Source organism: Dasypus novemcinctus, chromosome 4 (assembly GCF_030445035.2).
Source record: "Dasypus novemcinctus isolate mDasNov1 chromosome 4, mDasNov1.1.hap2, whole genome shotgun sequence".
NCBI classification, from domain to species: domain Eukaryota; kingdom Metazoa; phylum Chordata; class Mammalia; order Cingulata; family Dasypodidae; genus Dasypus; species Dasypus novemcinctus.
In genome coordinates this window covers 33,196,128-33,215,635 of record NC_080676.1, presented here as the reverse complement: position 1 = coordinate 33,215,635, position 19,508 = coordinate 33,196,128, and the positions used below count along the sequence as shown (strand labels likewise).

Genomic DNA, 19,508 nt, shown 5'->3' with positions numbered 1-19,508 from the left:
TATGCTGTAAGTTTTTACAGACATTTTTATTTTATTCATATTAAATGAAGTTTATATATAAACTTTGTATTACAAACATTGACCCAGTTTATTTAATTAACCTGATTTATTTATTTTGATTATCAGTAAAAATTACTTTGATGTGTCATATTAACAAATTAGTCACAAAAGGATGAATTAGTCATAACTGATGAATAAAGAATTATATTATCAAAAGCCAATGTTTTTGGAGAGGATATGGAGAGATGGGAATGTCCCACTGTTGGTGAGAATGTAGAATGGTACAGCCACTGTAGAGAACTGTTTGGCAGTTCCTAAGGAATTTGAATATAGAGTTGCCACGTGACCTGGCAATACCATTACTAGATATATACCCAGAAGAACTGAGAACAGTGATACCTGCACACTGATGCAGATATCTGCATCTGCACACTGATGTTCATAGCAGAGTTATTCACAATTGCCAAGAGTTGGAAACAACCCAGGTGTCCATCAACTGGTGAATGGATAAACAAATTGTGGTATATACACGGATGAAATATTATGCAGCAGTAAGAATAAATAAATAAAACATATGACAACGTGGATGAACCTGGAGGACATTATGTTGTGTGAAGCAAGCCAGACACAAAAGATCAAATTCTGCATGATTGCATTATTATGACCTAAATACATCATGTAAACTCATGGAATTAATAATTAGAATACATGTCACCAGAAAATACAGTGAGGGTAGAGAATGAAAAGGTGATGGTTAATCTGTGCAGAATTGGTTAAAATGTTGCTTGTAAATCTTTGGAAATGAACAGAAATGGTGAGAGCACAACATGGTGCTTGTGATTAGCAAAGCTATTTTATGGGTATGACAGTGGTTGAAAGGGTAAGTCTAAGGACATGTATATTATTAGAAGGAAAGCTAAAAATATAACACGGGATTATATAACAGTGAAACCTCATGTAAAAATGAATATGGGTGATACTGCATATATAAGACTTTTTACAAAATATTAATACAGGTAAACTAGAGAGAAGGAAACAAAAGCAGCTTTGTATGTTGGGGGAAGCATAGAGAGATTGCGAGGTGATGAGTTTAGTTTGTTTGGTTTTTGTTTTTCAGTATTATTATTACTGAAATAATGAAGGTGATCTAAACATGATAGAAGCGATGAATATCTAACTATGTGATTATACTGAGTGCCATTGATGGTATACTTTGGATGAATTTAGCCTTTATTAATATGTATCAATAAAATTGATTTGTTTAAAAATAACCAATGTTCATCAGCTTAGTATTCATCTGGGACCTGAGGTCCTTAGCCACATGTGAGTCTAGATGTAGTAAAAAATCATGAGCATATACCAAATCCGAGGGCTGATACAGGATTACTTTCTCTCTATGTCCACCACTATGTTTAGATACCCATGAGAGTTAAACCTCTGGGACTGCTACTCCCTTGACTTATTAAGGATTACAGCTCAGTACATGCTTTGCTAAAAATATCTTTATTGATCAATACAGATCATCAATACATCTCCATATCACAGTTGAGAAAGATTGCACAGGTCACTTCAATCCAACATTAAAATTATCCAGCCTCTTAGTGGTATTTGCCATGAATGGGTGCCACAGTAACGGAGGGGTCATATGGTATAAAAGAGAAGAATGGTAAGAGGCGGATATCAGAGAGTCACCATTTTACTTGTTACTGAGTTTATGTGAAAGTTATGAGAAGGGTTACATTAATATTAGAAACACATTGAACAAATTTGGTAAATTAAATAGGTAACCCTTGATAAGTATTGATTCTGTGCAAAAATACTCTTCCCTCTTAAATTTTCTAGACTATCTTGGTCAAAATGTTAAATAGCTATGGTTTCCTAACTTACCAGTTTATCTTTTAAAAATCCACTCTTTATCTATGAGAATGTATTTCTATAGATGTAATGATGATATAGGCAAATTTTTGATATATCAAAAGTAACCTTGATTGCTATATAATCTTCATAATGATAATATTTAATAAAGTATACTATGATATAGATTTCAATAGCCATAATTTTATATTAATTTTCATATTAATTTTAGGCAGTATTTTTATGGCCCTGATACATTATTAAAATATAATATTTAAAAAATATCCAGGGGAGCAGGTATAACTCAGTGGTTTAAATGCCTACTGCCCACGTACAAGGTCCTGGGTTTAATCCCCAGTACTTCCTTAAAATTAAAAAAAATAGAATAATTTTGTACTGATAGTATTTTCTAGAGTTTATAAATAGAATCATTATTTTTACTACATCTACTAAACAACTTTTCATCATGTAAGCATCCTCAGTGCTTAGAGATTTTTAATGACTGCATAAATAAATCTTCACTATCAACTGTCATTTTTCTCCATTCTTACATAAAAATAACTTATTTATTATATAGTTTGAATCTTGTCAAGCCTATGCGTGATTTTTACCCATTTCTAATGTTGACAAAATCCAAATAAAACTGCCCTTTTGAATATTTTCAGTGATGCAAAACTCCAAAGAATATAGTTATATTCTGCATTCTCCAACAAACCTATAATGTGTGCATGTGTGTCTAGGTGCTACGTGTGTTCTCAACTTAAAAAGTATTAGAAAAAGCGTAATCTTATAAAAGAAGACGTGAGTATATACACAAACATATACAAGCACATGTACTTCTTGACTTTTTAAAAATATTTTTTTATTTATCTTTAAAAGATACTTACATTACATAAAATGTTACCTAAAAACCCCTTGACTTTTTTTTCCTGCAAAACATTACACAATTTTTTATTAAATGAGAAAATCTCATTTGTTACATCGTCACATTGCTATTCAGAAAAATGCTGCAGTGATGAAGAAAGTCAATATTGGATAAACCAAAGTGCTCATTTCTACAACATTCATTTGCAAAGAAATAATGTTCAACACAGCCCAACACAACATTCTTGGTTTTCTTCATATTGAAGTCCTCTCAAAAAAAATCATCTTCTAATGGGGTATTTTACCACATAAATTATAGTTCTTAATTTTCACAATTCACCCCCAAACAGTATGAGAGATGTATCACACTAAAATTTCTAAAGCTGTTAGGAAATCCTTCACACATCGTCATCATCTGATGTGTCACTGCTACTGGTCTCTGTATCATCATTCTCAATAGTGGGTTTGAAAGTGCTGTTTTTCCAGGGTCCAAACTTGAAGTCACAGATCAGGCCATTTTTCAAAATGCCATTTTTTCTCAGACCCATTCTTCTGTAACTGCTCACTAATAACTTGGAATTCTCTCATTTTACCCTCAGTTAAGGGAGCACATGCTTCATCATTTTCACTGTCTTCCTGTCAGACCATCTCCTTTAACAACCTGAGTTCTGCCTCAAGTGAACTTGAAAGAACATCAGTTTGTCGAAAGGTTGAAGATCGAATGATCTGTTGGGAAATCACCAAAGCATTGCCATTCTCTTGTGGAATTTCACTTTCATCAAAGTTTCGGTTTGTATCCCTCTCTTGATGAGTGCTATTGCCGTTATGCAAATTAAATGAGTCTTCATCCTTCTCTGAGCCAGCATGCTTTCATCTTCATGCTCCTCTTCTACTCTATCCCTTTTCAACGCTTTCAAAAATTCACTCCTCTTATCAGTGCGCATTCGTGTAAGTTTGGTTAGACGAGGCTGCTGATTATGTTTGTCGACAGGCAAAGAGGAATTGGAGAGGTTACACTCTTTCACTGAATTTGTTGATGAACTAAAATTCTTGGCAGTTGATTTGAAGGCATTAAAGTTGCCAACGCCATATGTAGACTCATGAGGGAAAGAAGTCCCAACTTTATTTTCTCAGTTTGGCTTTTCCATTGTGTAGATTTTGTAGGTGCAGCAGCAGGTTTAGGGACTAAGCCTTTGTAAACACTTGGACCAGTCCTGTTCTTAACCGGCTGTAACTGAAGATTTCCTACTGCTGGGAATCCAGACAGCTGTAAGTCTTGTATTACCTTTCTTAGTGACCAGCATTCTTGGAGTTCCAGATTTAGGATTCGGAGGATAGTCTAAGAGAGGAGCTTGGGAGATTTTTTTGGTTGGGTATGTGTGTGTCTGGGCGTGTAGCTGCACCTGCTGCTGAAGATTTATTCTGATTTGGTTCTCTCTCATATTCAGAATTTAAAGATGGAAAACCCTCAGCCTCAAACTGTTTGTGTTCTCTCTTGTCTTCTTTCCTTCCTGTTTCATTGTCAGGTATGCCGTTTTCATCTTTGGCTTTTGCCAGAATGGAAAATACTGTTACGAGGACGGGAACTTCCACCACGGTGTCCCCCTCGATGAGTTATGTTTGGGGGCAGGGGCGCGGGGAGGAGGAAAAATTCCACCAGCTGAAATACTTTAACCAGTTGTATAATCCGTTTGAACCAAAATACAGAAGAAATGACTGAGTCTCTTTTTAAGTAGCTTGTTGAATTGTTTACTATTATCGATTCACTTCAGAGATAATCTTTGCCAATTTTAACAAACTTCTGGGGTAAAATTATCCAAAACCACTGTAATTCCAAAATGGCCACTTCAACTATCCAGGGCCTTTAACAAAACCTAGAAGATGATCTTCATATCTGACTAATTCGATCACCTTCTGTCCCACCAGAGGTGCCCCTGGCCTGGGGGTGCCGCTGTTCTCGATCCTGGGAGGAGGGTTTCGGTGCTTTGAATAATCCGCTTTTGCCGCTTTTCCCTCCCCCACAACCAGCCTCAGACCCTAAATGGCGCTGACCCGATGCGCAATGCTCGCCCTTGACTCTTTATGTCCTCAGCAACCTAGCATGGCCTGTATCTGGGTAATCACTGTTCTCTTAGCACGGGGTAAGGAAGTACTGATACAAGAAGATGCCCACTACGCACAGCTAGCCATTCAAACTTATATTTTTCAGAATTACCCTTCTAAAATAGAGATTCCAGGTTTAAACTTTTGAAAGTCAATAGAAGTTTAAAAGATTATTTAAACATATTATCTCCTAACACAAAAATAGTATTAGCCTTAAGAAACTTTATTTGAATACAACAGGCAATTATGGGTGGAGTATTTAGATCTTTAGATCCTTTCTCTGTATTGCGTGGAACCTTCCTGTACTCCCCTGAAAATCATCTTTTGTAAGCCCTTAAATGACCTGCCAGGGCAGGTTCACGCCTGCTCTAAATCTTGTACAGCTGGTGGGCTGCGTAAATACCAGATTGGTTCTTAACACTACCAGATGAGAGGGGTGAACTGAAGTTGAATTATTAAAGTTAAAAATCATTTGTAAAATGTCTTCTCTCAGAACGTTGATTTATGTATAATACCAAAAAATCATTAGCATTCTCAGCTGAAACATCAAAGGATAAACTATCTCTACTCCTACTAGAACAAAGAGCTATTCCAGTTCTACAACCCTCCAAAGACCTTTCAGGGATTTGTGAATATTAGACACATTTTTCACATCTAAATCCTCTTAAAATCTTAGTCATTCTTTACCATTAAGATTCAACAACTGTGTTTGGTGCCATAATGGCACCTCGATCTCATCAAGGCACTAATTTTTAATAAATACTAATGGTACGGACTATGATTTTTTTAATCAAATAAAACTGCTTCTAGTTTAGCTTCGCAATTATATTTGGTATAATAATTTCTTAGTAAAATTACAAGTGCTATTAGAATAATGTCTTTTTTCTTTTCTCTTCCTAAGAGCACCATTGAAGAAAAAGGTTTAAGAACTAATTTTGTAGACACCATCTCAAAAAGCAGGTTAAGACATGGTTTTAAACATGCATGTTGAGATTTTCAGGAGAAAAAAGAATAGCTGAGTAGAGACCTATATAGAATATAAATCTGAGGATCCTAATTGTCTTGTTTGGCTTCTAATTATGCTCAAATCTCAGGGGAATATCAGCCTCAGGCAAGAGTGTAAATAGGATGATTTTTCTAATCACACCAATAGAATTCTTATTTCCTGCTCCTTTCTGCCTTCTTTCCCTTCCTTATGTCCTAGTTTCCCACAAAAGAGACCCCTTCCACTAAATGTCCTTCAAAGATCCCTTTTCCTATACTTACCACCCCTGGGTAATTTCCCTTCCCCTTCCTTGCAGGTCTTGCTTTCTCTACAATAAAAGCAAATCAATACTGTAATCTAATCTCTCTCTAGCACTAAGTGTTCTTAGTCTGCTGTGTTCTTGGAGGGTCAGTGTCGCTGGAGAAGTGGGAAACTATTATTGAGAGACCAGATTTCTTATCTGCCCCAAAATACCTGAGACTCATTGCCTAAATTGCCAATACAGGTTTGACATTTTAGTTAGAATAAATCTTGACTAAATATATACCAAAGAATAACATTTCAGGCCTACTTAAGAGAAATAAAAGGAATAAGTATTATGAATTAAGCAATATTATTAACTGTATAGATAACATTTCAAGTCTGATTTCTATTGTTCTCTTACAGGAAAAGGAAACACAGTCAATAGCTAATAATATTTGAAAGGCTTTAAAAATAATTTCTATCACCATTTACCTTCCTCATGTTTGGTAAAATCAAATAACCATTTCTAAATATCAAGAGAAGTGTGTGTTCATGGTTATATGCATTGGATGTATTGGGATTTTCATTTCAAAATTATCATTTATGTTACTCAGACATCCTAAAAAGAGCTTAAGTCTATCAAATGTATCATTTAATACACATTAATATGTTATAAAAATATGATTTTGAATGTATTTTGCCTCTGAAAATCACAATTAAGCATTTATAAAAGGTGAGAGAGTAAATACAATATCTTTCCAAGAATGTGAAAACACACACTGAAGACAATATATTTCAGAAGAATTATTTCAAACCAGGATATGCCAACCTTGCAAAGAAGATTCATGTTAAGCCATATTCATTTTGTTTCCCCGTGAATGCATATAGAGTTTTCTTTGAATCATCTAGGAGAACAGTGAAAATTCTACTGTCATGGAGGACACAATATAAGAAACATCAGGAGGGAAAATAAAGAAAAAATATGGTTCATGTTGAATTCGCATTTTTAGAAGTTAAAAGAGTACTTTTAGAGTATTCATAGAGTCTGTTCAGTACTCAAGAATATGGAAATACCAAAATAAAGAGAACTGATAGCCTAACTAGGTAGTTCAACAATAACAACAACAAAGCAATTAGTAGACCTAAAATACATTTTAAAAGATCAAAGTCCATATAGTTAAAGAGGAACAATAACATATTTCTAGATAGTTTAATTTAAATTTTCAACCCATTTTACTTCTGAGTTACTATTTCTTCGACTACAATTGTCTTTTTCTCTAGACTTGAATATGTAATCCTATTAGCTAATTATAAGTTCAAATAAAAGGGGCAGAAAAGCCATATACTTTTTGATGTAACTTTTCTGTAATTTAAAACTTCTCTAATAATAAAGTGTATTATGAATAAAAAAATAAGGAAAGAATGTTAAAGCTACTGCAAGATACAGTTGTAATAAAGGGAAAGAAGGTGGATTTCAAACAGCTATCTAAAGTTGTACTAGATTTAGTGTTTGGAAAACTTAGTTCCAAGGTTTTGACATATGATATAAATTTGTCTTATACTGAGACTGTGGAGGCTCAGTATTACTTGCTGTATGACATTGTAAGAAGCTTTTAAGATTATTTTGGTCTTCTGAAATTTGTTCCTACGTTCCCACTGAGTTTGAGAGAAATAGCCAGAGTGATCCTGATTGAAGGCAACGTGCCCCATGTTTGCCACATTCATTTTCAAGTTTTAACGTTTCTGTGCTAAAGTGAGATGCTTCCTGGTTTTGTCAATTACACTGTGAAAAGCTTTTGGTTCTAACCTGTAGGCTGTAAATTTACTATTGATAGGTCAGGGGAAGAATGCTTTAAACTTGAGGGTGTTTAAAAATTTAATTGGAGCTAAATGGAGCCTTAAAACTCTCACAGGGCAAAAGGGACCCAAAAAATTATAGCAGAATGTACAAGGCTTGAAAAGATTATTAATTCAGTTGGGTAATTACTGAACCCCTGATGTTATCTTTTCCATGGAGCATTCCCCATCTCCAGATGTCATAATGAATTACTTCTTCCTCTCTGCTTCTGCTTCCTTCAAAAGGTTTTGAGTTAAGTCTTGAGTGTGGATACATTTGTATTCACCTCTGTCACTTAAAAGGCAGTCAATAAACATTTTCTTAATGAAATTGAATTTCAGAAGACATTAAGGAAAGGATAAGTAAAAAATATAAATGTACCATTAATCTCAATGAATTTAAAAGTTAAGATATCAAAGGAAGCATGATTTGATTTAGGAACATTTACCACAAAAAGAGAGAAAAAGTAAAAGAAATAAGAAAATAGAAGAAAGTCATTTGTAGTGTTCCAAGTCTGCTGAACATTACATATGTGTGTGTGTGTGTGTATGCATAGACTTTGGTAGAGGACCAATTAGAAATTGGCATGGGTATGTGTCAAATACCACATCATATTAAGAAATAGAAATAAGATGGACTAGGCTTGAAAGTAGTATATTTGGAATTCAAAGTTATAAGGAATACATGATGAACTTACAGGAAAGTTAAAGTAAGTTATGAAAAACGAAAATAATACTTTATATTTTTTAAGTTTTTAAAAATTAGTCTTAGATATAGGTTTCTCTTATACTAACTTGCCCTTGAAACATCTTTGCATATTAAACAGAACAAGTATTATTTCCATAACAGAAATTCATTTTTATGTGTGATTTAGTGAGGCTTAATTGTTTCCAAGATTATATACCACTGTAAGCTCCATTAGAATGAGAACACTGACTTTCTGTATTATATCTGTATTCTCAGCACTCAGTAAAAGGACTGACATGAATTGGCACATGATAAATATTTCTCATATGACATAATACCATGATAAGTGTCAGATTAAGGACTCAAAATAAATCTCCAATTCCAAACCCAATGTTATTATTTTAAGTCAAAGATTATACATGAAAATTAAATAATGTCTAAGAAATATTTTATTTGACCCTATACATGCTGTTGTTTCATAACCAGGGTAAACCAATGTACTTATATTCAGACTACCACAAGCCTGGAAAAACACCACAGTTAAAGAGCAATAAATATCCAAGTAATGGTGTTATTATACATCCATTTATAACTGACTTATATTGTATGCTCAAGAAAATCAGTGACAACATAGAGAATTTTGAAAGACGGGGAACTTTTTTTATTAAAGGAAATTGAAGAAATAGCAAATAAAAGAATTCAAAGGGAAGTTTATAACCATATTAAATACAGCTGAAGAAAATATTAAGGAATTGGAATTTAGGTCAGTTGAAAAAAAAAAGCAGACTGAAGTCTAGTGAGCAAAAATTTTTTAAATATCAAAAGAGAATAAATAAAGGCCATGGGAGATAGAGTGAACTGGTCTTTTGTTCATGTAGCTGGAATCCCAGAAAAAGATAAAGAAGAGATAAATGAAATGGAATCTATATCTGAAGATATCAAGTATCAGAGATATCAAGTAATAGATCCTAATTGCTTGTATATCCTAAGCACAAGATCACCAAGAAAACCACATATTGGCAATATAAAATTAAGGTGGGGGGAACTTAAAAAGCACAAGAATAAAAGAAAAATTCCTTAAATAGTGCAACAGTAAATAATAGCTGACATCTCAATAAAAGCAATTAAGTCCAGAAAATTCTTAAAAAATTAAGAAACAATATTTATGTTAAAAAATTGAGGCAATTCATCACTAACAGACACTCACTAAAGATTAACACTAAAGGGTGTCTTCAGGTAGATTGAAATTATTATAGGTAGAAGTTCAATGATTGGTGAAGGTAGGGAAGACAATGAAAATGATAAATATGTTGACTAGTGTAAATGATTATTGAATATAAGTAATACTGATATATAAAATAATACCATATATTATATAATACAGGACATATATTTATATACTACTGAATATTATACACACAGAATTACAGTAAATGATAAAACATATAAGTCAAGATAAAACATATAATAAACTCTGGGAAAAGATAGAAGAACCAATTCATATAAGACTTGGTAAGATATGAATGCATATTAAAATATTGAGGTTAACTGATAAAAGATTTTTGAAAATATATACATACATAAATAAATATTGTATAAAATGAAAGGATAATAATTTTTTTAAAAACTCAGACACTCCGAATGAAAACAAAAGGTATTAAAAAACAGAATAAGTAGAACAAATGGAGTGCAAATAGTAAGAAAGTTACCTATAAGTTCAAATAAATCAATAATTATTATAAATATAAATGGCCTAAATACTCTAATTATAAGATAAAATATTATGAGACAGAGTTAAAAATATTAACCAATATTCAAATTATAAGAAATATATCTTAAATAGAAGTATACACTTAGTATAAAAGGACAGAAAAAATAAAGATGCACTATGCAAACTACAAATCAAGAAAAACTGGTGCAGATTTATTAACATCAATTGAAATAAGTTTTAGAGCATAAAAACATTACTAAAGAAAAGAGACACTACATAACAATAAAATGTTAAATTTATTTAAAAGATTTAAAAGATCTAAATTTATCTGTAAGTAAGGGCGTGACCATAACAGAAATAAATACAAAAGATGAATCCACATCATTGTAGGATATTTAACACACATCTGTTAATAACTAAAAGAATATCACCTAGGTAATAAAAAGATACTGGAGATGTGAACAGGGTGCATAAAAATCTTGGCATAGTTAATATTGCACACCAAAACTGCACAATACATGTTCTTGCCAACATTCTACTCAACATTTAATAAAATTTAAGATTTGTTAGGGTATAAATTAAGACTTGGAAAATGTCAGAAGACTAAATTTTTACAAGATATGTCTTCAGTCATCAATAGAAATAAACTAGAAATCAATAACAGAAAGAAAACCAAATAGTTTCCATATGTTTAAATAAAAACAAGAATTCTAAACCCCTAGAGCAAAGAAAATAGAAAATATTTTCATAGAATGATATTAGAAATATTATGTACCAATGCTCATTATATAACTATTGCAAAAATCCACAAAAAAGACAAAATACAATGGAATAAAGAATCTAGAAACAGTCCCCGGTAAATACAGACACTTGGCATATAGCAAAAGTGCTATTGTAAAGTAGGAGAGAAAGGCCCATCTTTTCAATACAGCATACTAGGTAAATTGGGCATCCATATGAAACTAATGAAACTTCCCCCTCTACCTCATGCCTATACAAAATGGAGAATTAAAAGTAGAATTTAAATTGAGATATAAAATATAAACAGTAAAACTTCTTGAAAATTATGCTATTTTCAAGAACTTAGGGTAGAGAAATACTTCTTAAAACATAAAAATTGTTAAAGAAAAATTTGGAGAGGCCAAACCATGTTAAAATTAAAAATTTCTATTTATCAGTAATACTCAACATGCAAGTATAAAACACAAGTCACAGACTATTAATTATTTGCAACAATTGTTAAATGACTTCTGTTCAGTATATATAAAGAGCACAAACAAATTGATACAAATAAGACAGCCCATTAAAAATAATAGGCAGGAAATCTGAATTGGTACTTCAACATTGGCTTTAGTTTTTAAAATTGAACATTGAAAATGTGTATCCTAATCTTAGCAATATATCTTAATCATCCCTGATTTGAACAAGGTAGCAGAATAGAGTAAGAATTTATTATTGGGGTTAGATTTAACTCAGTTGTACAGCTTATTAAATAGTCTATGTAAACCTTTTGTTTCTGTATCTGGTGTTGGGCCTGACATCAGAGGGCTGGCAATCAGAAAGAAGAGATGGAAAGTGAATGGGAGAAAGGGAAGAATTGGAAATTTCAAGGAGAAATTAGAAGTTTTAGGTACAAACTTAATCCATGAGAACAAACTTGTGAATATAATAAAAACTTGGGACATTAATTTTTCCTCTCATCATGGCAACCCTGATGATGGGGATGATCTGCTGGATGAGCTGATATCCCTTACCCAGTGCTACACACACACATGATCTTGAATTCAAAGAACTTGAATTATTGCCTCAACAAAGAGAGGCAGCATATCAGTGGCAACACATGGAAGTTGCAACAGGGTCTGACATACACTAAAATCTCTACTACTATTCCTCTTCCTTTTACTCTTACTAAAATTTCTTTTGTTACCAACTCTTAAGTAGGAACACACAGAAAGGAAATTCTGGGAAACAGAGTTTCAGCTTAAGTACATCAATGTAGTATGAAACCATCACAAAATGTCTTTTTATGATCATGACAATAACTATGCAGAATATTTATAGAAGCACTCTCTTCACTGACATAAAAATTGAACCACACAAATACCTAACAGCAATAAAATGGATAATCATGCAATATACAGTATACAATGGAATACTGTACAGCAATAAAAATAAGATACATGAAAGCATGGATGTATCTTGCAAATTTATTGAATTATTCTATATAACTTACTGAATTATTCTATATAATTTAAAATATATATATAACTAATCAATGTGATTAGAAGTCAGGATTAAGATTATTTTGAGGGTAGAAGGATATTTTTAGGGACTGAAAGTGGTATAAGGGGGAGAATATTGAGCAAGGAAGTTTTCAATTCTTTGATCTTAGAAGTGTTTACTAGGATGTTCTTTCTGTGAAGATTCATTTTGCTGTCCATCAATGTTTCTGCAAATTTCTATGTGTTTTACTTTAAGAAAGAGAAGAAAAGATAGATGTAGAGAATTTGAAAATTGAGAGAATTGATGAAATTATTCAGAACCCAAAACAGAGATACAGCAAGATAAAAATATCCAAAGGGACATTAAAAGACATAGGAAATAGAAGGAGAAAGCCCAACATACTTCTTACACGTTCCCCACAAGGATAAAATAAAATCAGGGAAAGAAAATAATTGAAGAACTAACAGGTAAGAATTAAGAATTTTCTAGAATTGACAATAAACTTATTCCTTAGATAGATGGAACAAATTGAGCTTCTTGCCCAATAAATAAAATAAATCCACACCAAATATTATCATAAATTATAGGACATTTAAGGCATGCAGAAGGTGTTAACAGGACAGAGGGAAGGAGAGAAAGAAAGAAAGTGATAGAGAGAGGAAGAGAGACAAATATTAGCATGAAGGAGAGAAAATTAGAATAGCAGACTTTCCTTAAGCAGTAATAGTGTCCAGAAACAGTGGAATAATATGTTCAATATTCTTAAGAAAAATTTTGACCAACCGTAAATTCTGTATTCACCTAAATTCTAATTCCAGATAGCTGGTGAAGAAAGTACATTTTTAGATAAACAAAGGCCCACCAATGTCTTGAACTGGGTAATTATTAGGGTAGGAAACATTATTTCTATAACTTTAATAAGGCATACATTCAAGCATTCATTGACTTACTTTGAACTTAGCATATTTTTATTATATACACTCATTACAAGATACATGCAAGTTCCAAATCTCTTTCTAAAAGATTTTCTACAGATTAAACATTTTGGCATTTATTAGTTACATACTTATATGAAACAAAAGAGTAATATATACAAGGTGGTTCCAGTCAAATATAAAGGCAGCTCTTGTCTAAACTTAAGGAGGCTGCACATTTGAATTGATAAAATTGTAAAAGCATACTATGGTAAATACCAGCCATGTATATATTTTGAATTTTTGTGTAATAACCCCTAATTTTAAGAGCATATGCACATAGTATTAATAAAATTCTTAAAATCTAAGTCAGAATACGTAGCACCTTCTTTGTGATAACTTAACAATTTATTATTCATTACATAGAACTATAATTATTTTTTTCTTACCTACACTATGTACTTCTTAGGGCAGGGATTGTTTCTGATTGAATTCCATACCTTATTATCTTCCAGTAACTAAGGTACAGTTATGTGCAGTATTGATAATGTATTGATAATATTTTACAACAGGTACAGGATAAGTGTAGAGCAATTAGCAGAGATAATAGTCTTGAATGTCTCATATAACTCTATTAGCATAGAACAACTGAATATCAGCTTTGGCTACACATATGTTAATTGGATTTTTAAAAAACAGGAATAATTGAAGCAATGATGGATGTAAAGAAGGTAGGTAGGAAGAAAGAAAAGAAGGAAAGAATAAATGGTTAATATTATAAACATAGGAACCAGAGTTTTTAAAGCAACTGTGACCTTTTTTCCTAATGAATTAAGAAAATATGTTACCTATATTTGTTCTTGGGTTATTGGGCCAGAAGCAAGAATTTTCCATTGCTTACTCAAGAAAATATTTCTTCTGAAATATTCCTTTTCTGATTGAATGCCTGATTGATTTTTAAATTTTTAATATGTTTTTAATTAGAAAAATTGTGAGATTACAAAATAATCATGGCAAACATGCAGAATTCCTATATCACCCTTCCACCAACACCTTGCATTGTTGTGGAGCATTTGTTACAGATTATGAAAGGACATCATCAAAATATTACCATTAATGATGGTCCATAGCTTACATTTGGTATATTTTTCCTTATATCCCCCAATTATTAAAATCATGTATTACTATTGTACAGTGTCATAGTTCAAGAGAGAGTATGCTCATATTTGTACCATTAACTACATTCCATCATCCACCACATGGTTCACACTGTTATACTTTCCTAGATTATTCTTTATTCCTTCAATTGGCATTTACCCCTTTCAGCCACAATCACATTTATAAACAAGTCATGTTAATTTATATGACTTCAAAATATTTTCTCCAATTGAGTAGGCTGCTTTTTTACCCTCTTGACAAAGTCCTTTGAAGCTCAAAAGTATTTAATTTTGAGGAGGTCCCATTGATGCACTTTTTTCTTCATTGCTCATGCTTTCGGTATAAGGTTTAAGAAACCACAACCTACCACCAGGTCATGAAGATGTTTCCTTATATTTCCTTATATTTCTTCTAGGAGTTTTATGGTTCTAGCTTTTATATTTAGATCTTTGATCCATTTTGAGTAAAAATTTTGTATTAGGTTGAGATAGGGGTCCTCTTTCTTTTGTATATGGCTATCCAGTTTTCCAAGCACTATTTGTTGAACAGACTTTCTGCCCCAACTGGGCGAGCTGGACAGCCTTGTCAAAAATCACTTGACCAAAGAGATAAGGGTATGTTTCTGAAGAATCTATTTGTATTGCTTGGTCTATATGTCTATCTTCATGCCAGTACTATGCTATTTTTACCACTGTAACTGGGTAATACGATTTAAAGTCCAGAAGTGAGAGTCCTCCAGCTTTTTTCTTCCTTTTTAAGATGTTTTTGGCTATTTGGAGCCCTTTACTCTTCCGAACAAATTTGATAATTGACTTTTCAATTTCTTTAAAAAAGGATGTTGCAACTAGTATTGGGATTCATCGAATCTGTAAATCAATTTGGGTAGAATTGACATCTTAATGATATTTAGTCTTCCAATCCATGACTACAGAATATTCTTCCATTTATTTAGGTCTTCTTTGATTTCTTTGAACAATGCATTGTAGTTTTCTGAATACATGTCCTTTATGTCCCTAGTTAAGGTTATTCCTAAATAATTGATTCTTTTAGTGACCATTGTAAATGGAACTTATTTTTACTGACATCAAACTCAGATTGTTCATTACTAGCATATAGAGACACTACTGATTTCTGTGTATTAACCTTGTATCCTGCCACTCTGATGGACTCACTCATTAGCTCTAGTAGAGTTATTGTAGACTTTTCAGGATTTTCTAGATATAGGATTATATCATCTGCAAATAGCAGAACGTTTACTTCTCCCTTTAAATCTGGATGCCTTTTATTTCTTTTTCTTGCCTGATTGCTCTAGTTAGAATTTCTACCTCTATATTGAACAATAGGGATGACACTGAGCATTCTTGTCATGTTCCCAATTTCAACAGGAAAGCTTCCAGTCTTTTAATATAGAATACAAAGTTAGCATGTGTTTTCATATATGCCTTTTATCTTGTTGAGAACATTTCCTTTATTTCCTATCTTTCTGAGTGTTTTTTATCAAGAAAGGATGCTGAATTCTGTGAAATACCTTTTCTACATCAATAGATAGGACCATGTGATTTTTCTTCTTTGATTTATCAATGTGAAAAATTATTCTGATTTATTTTCTTGTGTTGAATCACCCTTGCATGCCTGGGATAAAACCCACTTAATCATGATGATTGATTCTTTTAATGTGGTGGTGGTTTGATTACTGAGGATTTTTGCATCTATGTTCATTAGGGAAATGGGTCCATACCTTTCTTTTTTGTAATATATTTATCTTGTTCTGGTATTAGGATGATGTTGATGTCACAGAATGAGTTTGGTAGCATTGCCTTCTGTTCAATTTTTTTGGAAGAGTTTGCATAAGGTTGGTATTATATCTTCTTTGAATGCTTGGTAGAATTCACCTCTGAAGCCATCTGGTCTGAGCCTTTTCATTTTGGGGACATTTTTGATGCCTATTTCAATCTTTTAATTGTGATCAGTTTATTGTCGTCTTCTTTTTCCCTAGGGTCTACATAGGTTGTTCATATTTCCTAGGAATTTGTCCATTTCAGCTAAGAAATCTCCCCACTTTCATTTCTGACTTTTATTTGCATCTTCTCATTATTATTCTTTGTTAATCTAGTTAAAAGTTTTCCAATTTTTTTTTTTTATCTTCTCAAAGAACCAGCTTTTGGTTTTCTTAATTCTTTCTATTGTTTTTTTGTTCTCCATTTATTTCTGCTCTGGTCTTTGCTATTTCATTCCTTCTCCTTGCTTTGGGAATAGTTTGCTATTCTTTTTTCTAGTTCCTCCAGTTGTGTAGTTAGGCCATTGATTTTAGCTCTTTTTTCATTTTTAATGTAAGCATTGAGTGCTATAAATTTTCCTCTCAGCACTGCCTTCACTGAATCCCATATGTTCTGATATGTTGTGTTCTCATTTTCATTCATCTCAATATATTTATTATCTCAACATTTCTTCTTTGACTCATTCATTATTTAAAATATGTTAAGTCCCCATGTATTTGTGAATTTTCCCTTTTTCTGCCCGTTGTTGATTTCCAACTCATTCCAATATGATCAGAGATAGCACTTTTAAACTTTTCATGTTTTTAAACTTAAGATCTATTTTGTGACTCAACCTATAGTCTATCCTGGAGAAACATCCATGAGCATTTAAGAAGAATATATATCCTGCTATTTTGGTGTGCAATGTTCAGTATATGTCTTTTAGGTTTAATTCATTTATCATATTATTCAAGCTGTTTCTTTATTGATCCTCTGCCCAGACGTTCCTTTATTATGGCTAATGTTTTGCCTATCTGAATTTTTCTAGCTCTTTTCATCTGTTTCATGTCCATTGCCCATTGCTAGGGGTGGAGTAGGAGTTCAGGGAGCAATTGATACTATAAGCTGTGGAGGCTAAAGCTTCTCACATTGCCCCAGGAACTAATGAAGCTTCTTCCACCTTGCTCCCCTGCAGGGGTGGGATGGAGCTACAGCTGGGTGCAATAATAATTCAAGTTATATAGGCCAAGACCATCTATATTTGCTCACACACCTTCCTTCACTGCCTGGGAGCATAGGTGTGGGCAGTAAACTAAGTCATTTGGGCCAAAACTGACCACAGTTGCTCAGATAGACTGATGAAGCACTGGTCCTCCTCTTCTGCCAGCAGCAGGTGTGTAGCCACAGGTGTGTGCAAAATCTAATCTGTGTGGACCAAAAGTGACTGCAGATGCCCAGAGAGACTGTCAAATCATCTCCCACCTTTCTTCCCTATCTTGGGTTGGTATGGCTCACAGATGTGGGTAATAGTCTAAGCAGTATGGGCAAAAGGCAACTGCAGTTGCCTAGAGAGGTTTGAAACATTTTCCCTCTTCCTGCCCTGACAATGGCAGGGGTGGAGACACATGTGTGCCCAAAAATCAAGTCTGTGTGGGCCCAAAGTGACTGCAGTTGCTCAGAGAGACTGAGGAAGTACCACAGTCCCTTCTGTCTTATTGCGGGAAGGGATGTAGCCAAAGATGTGGCCAAGAATCTAGTCCATGCAGGCTAAAAGTGACTAGCAGGCTAAAAGTTGCCTAGCAAGGCTGTTGCAAGTCCTTTCACTTTCTTCCTCCTGGAGGTGGGATTGGAGCCCAGGCTAGCTCAGCAATTTTGACTTAATGAGTAGCTGAAGTCAGTGCCTGACTGTGTCTTCTCTCTCAGTTTCTGGGAAATGGAGTTTCCAACTCCAGTCAGGGAATAGCTCCTAAACATCTTGCCCCATCAGTGGGGTATGGATACAGGTTTCCAGAGCATGGAGTGCTCTACTAACAAATCTTCACTGCATATGGGCAGTCTCCTTTCATTTTTCCAAGGATGTTGCTAGATGCTCTTCTGGATTCCTCTGTCTCTCAAACAGGTGATTTAGATCGCTTGGCTGATTACTAACTGTACTGTAGGATGAGCTGACTGTTAGAACTCCCTACTCTGCTGCCATCTTGCTCCTTCTCTGATTTTGTAAAGATATATTATTATAACTTTTCTACATGTGCTTCTAATCTTTGGGGAATGGGAGAAACTGCACTAGTTCCTTAAAATAACATTTAAAATATGACAAATGCATCCAAAGGAGACAATTTACTCACCTCCACCAGCTTTGAAATAGAAGCCCAAGCTTCTATTAATGTGATCCTTGTGGTACCTGTTATAAGTATTTTTACTTGGGGAGGTCAACACAGTCCTTTTTTGTTGCTTAAGTCTTGCAAAAAAGAGAATTTTATTATAATGAATGATCAGCTCTATTTCATATAAAATATGCCAGTCTATTCCACATAAAAATGAACACGTGTATTTGTTCATTGATTTTTTTTATTTTATTCAAACTTTATTTTAAACTCAAAAAATAAAATAACAGACAAAAGGCAGCTCAACGAGTGTTAAGAATTACTCCAAAGCATTTTGTCGAGACACTTTTTCACATCTAATTCAAGCAATCCCAATTGTTCCTCCAGTGTTCAGAAAGAAAAACAGAGGAACACAGATAAGCTAAACAATATAGTCAATATTCCTTATTAATGAAAAAAGAGAGAAGAGAAAAAAATTAATTTTATTCATATCTCACAGAATCCTATATTAATACCTTTAGAAATTAAGTTTAGAAAACTTTTGATTTCATTAAGGAACACTGAAAATTCTCAGTCATTAAAGTTCTACTTTCTATCAAAGCAAATTATATTTAGAATATACTCATTTTGCATTTTTCGTTTTCTACAGGCACATAGGAAAAATGGAGTTCAAAATAGTATGTGTATTTTTTTCATGCTCACTTTCATTTGTAATGTTAGATAGAAGGAAGGGAACAGGTTTAGGTATACAATGGGCTCCAGAGGAAGTCTTTCTAAATGGAAATGGAAGCATCTGCATTAAAACTAGGGAGACAGAAGAAGAGAGATGGTGTTGGGGCATTTTCAGG

General features: G+C 33.2%; 1 pseudogene; it reads right to left on the bottom strand.

The window, feature by feature from the left end:
• Window positions 1–3,049: 3,049 nt before the first annotated feature.
• On the bottom strand, window positions 3,050–4,022 carry LOC101447567 (vasculin pseudogene; annotated as a pseudogene).
• Between the last annotated feature and the right edge of the window lie 15,486 nt (window positions 4,023–19,508).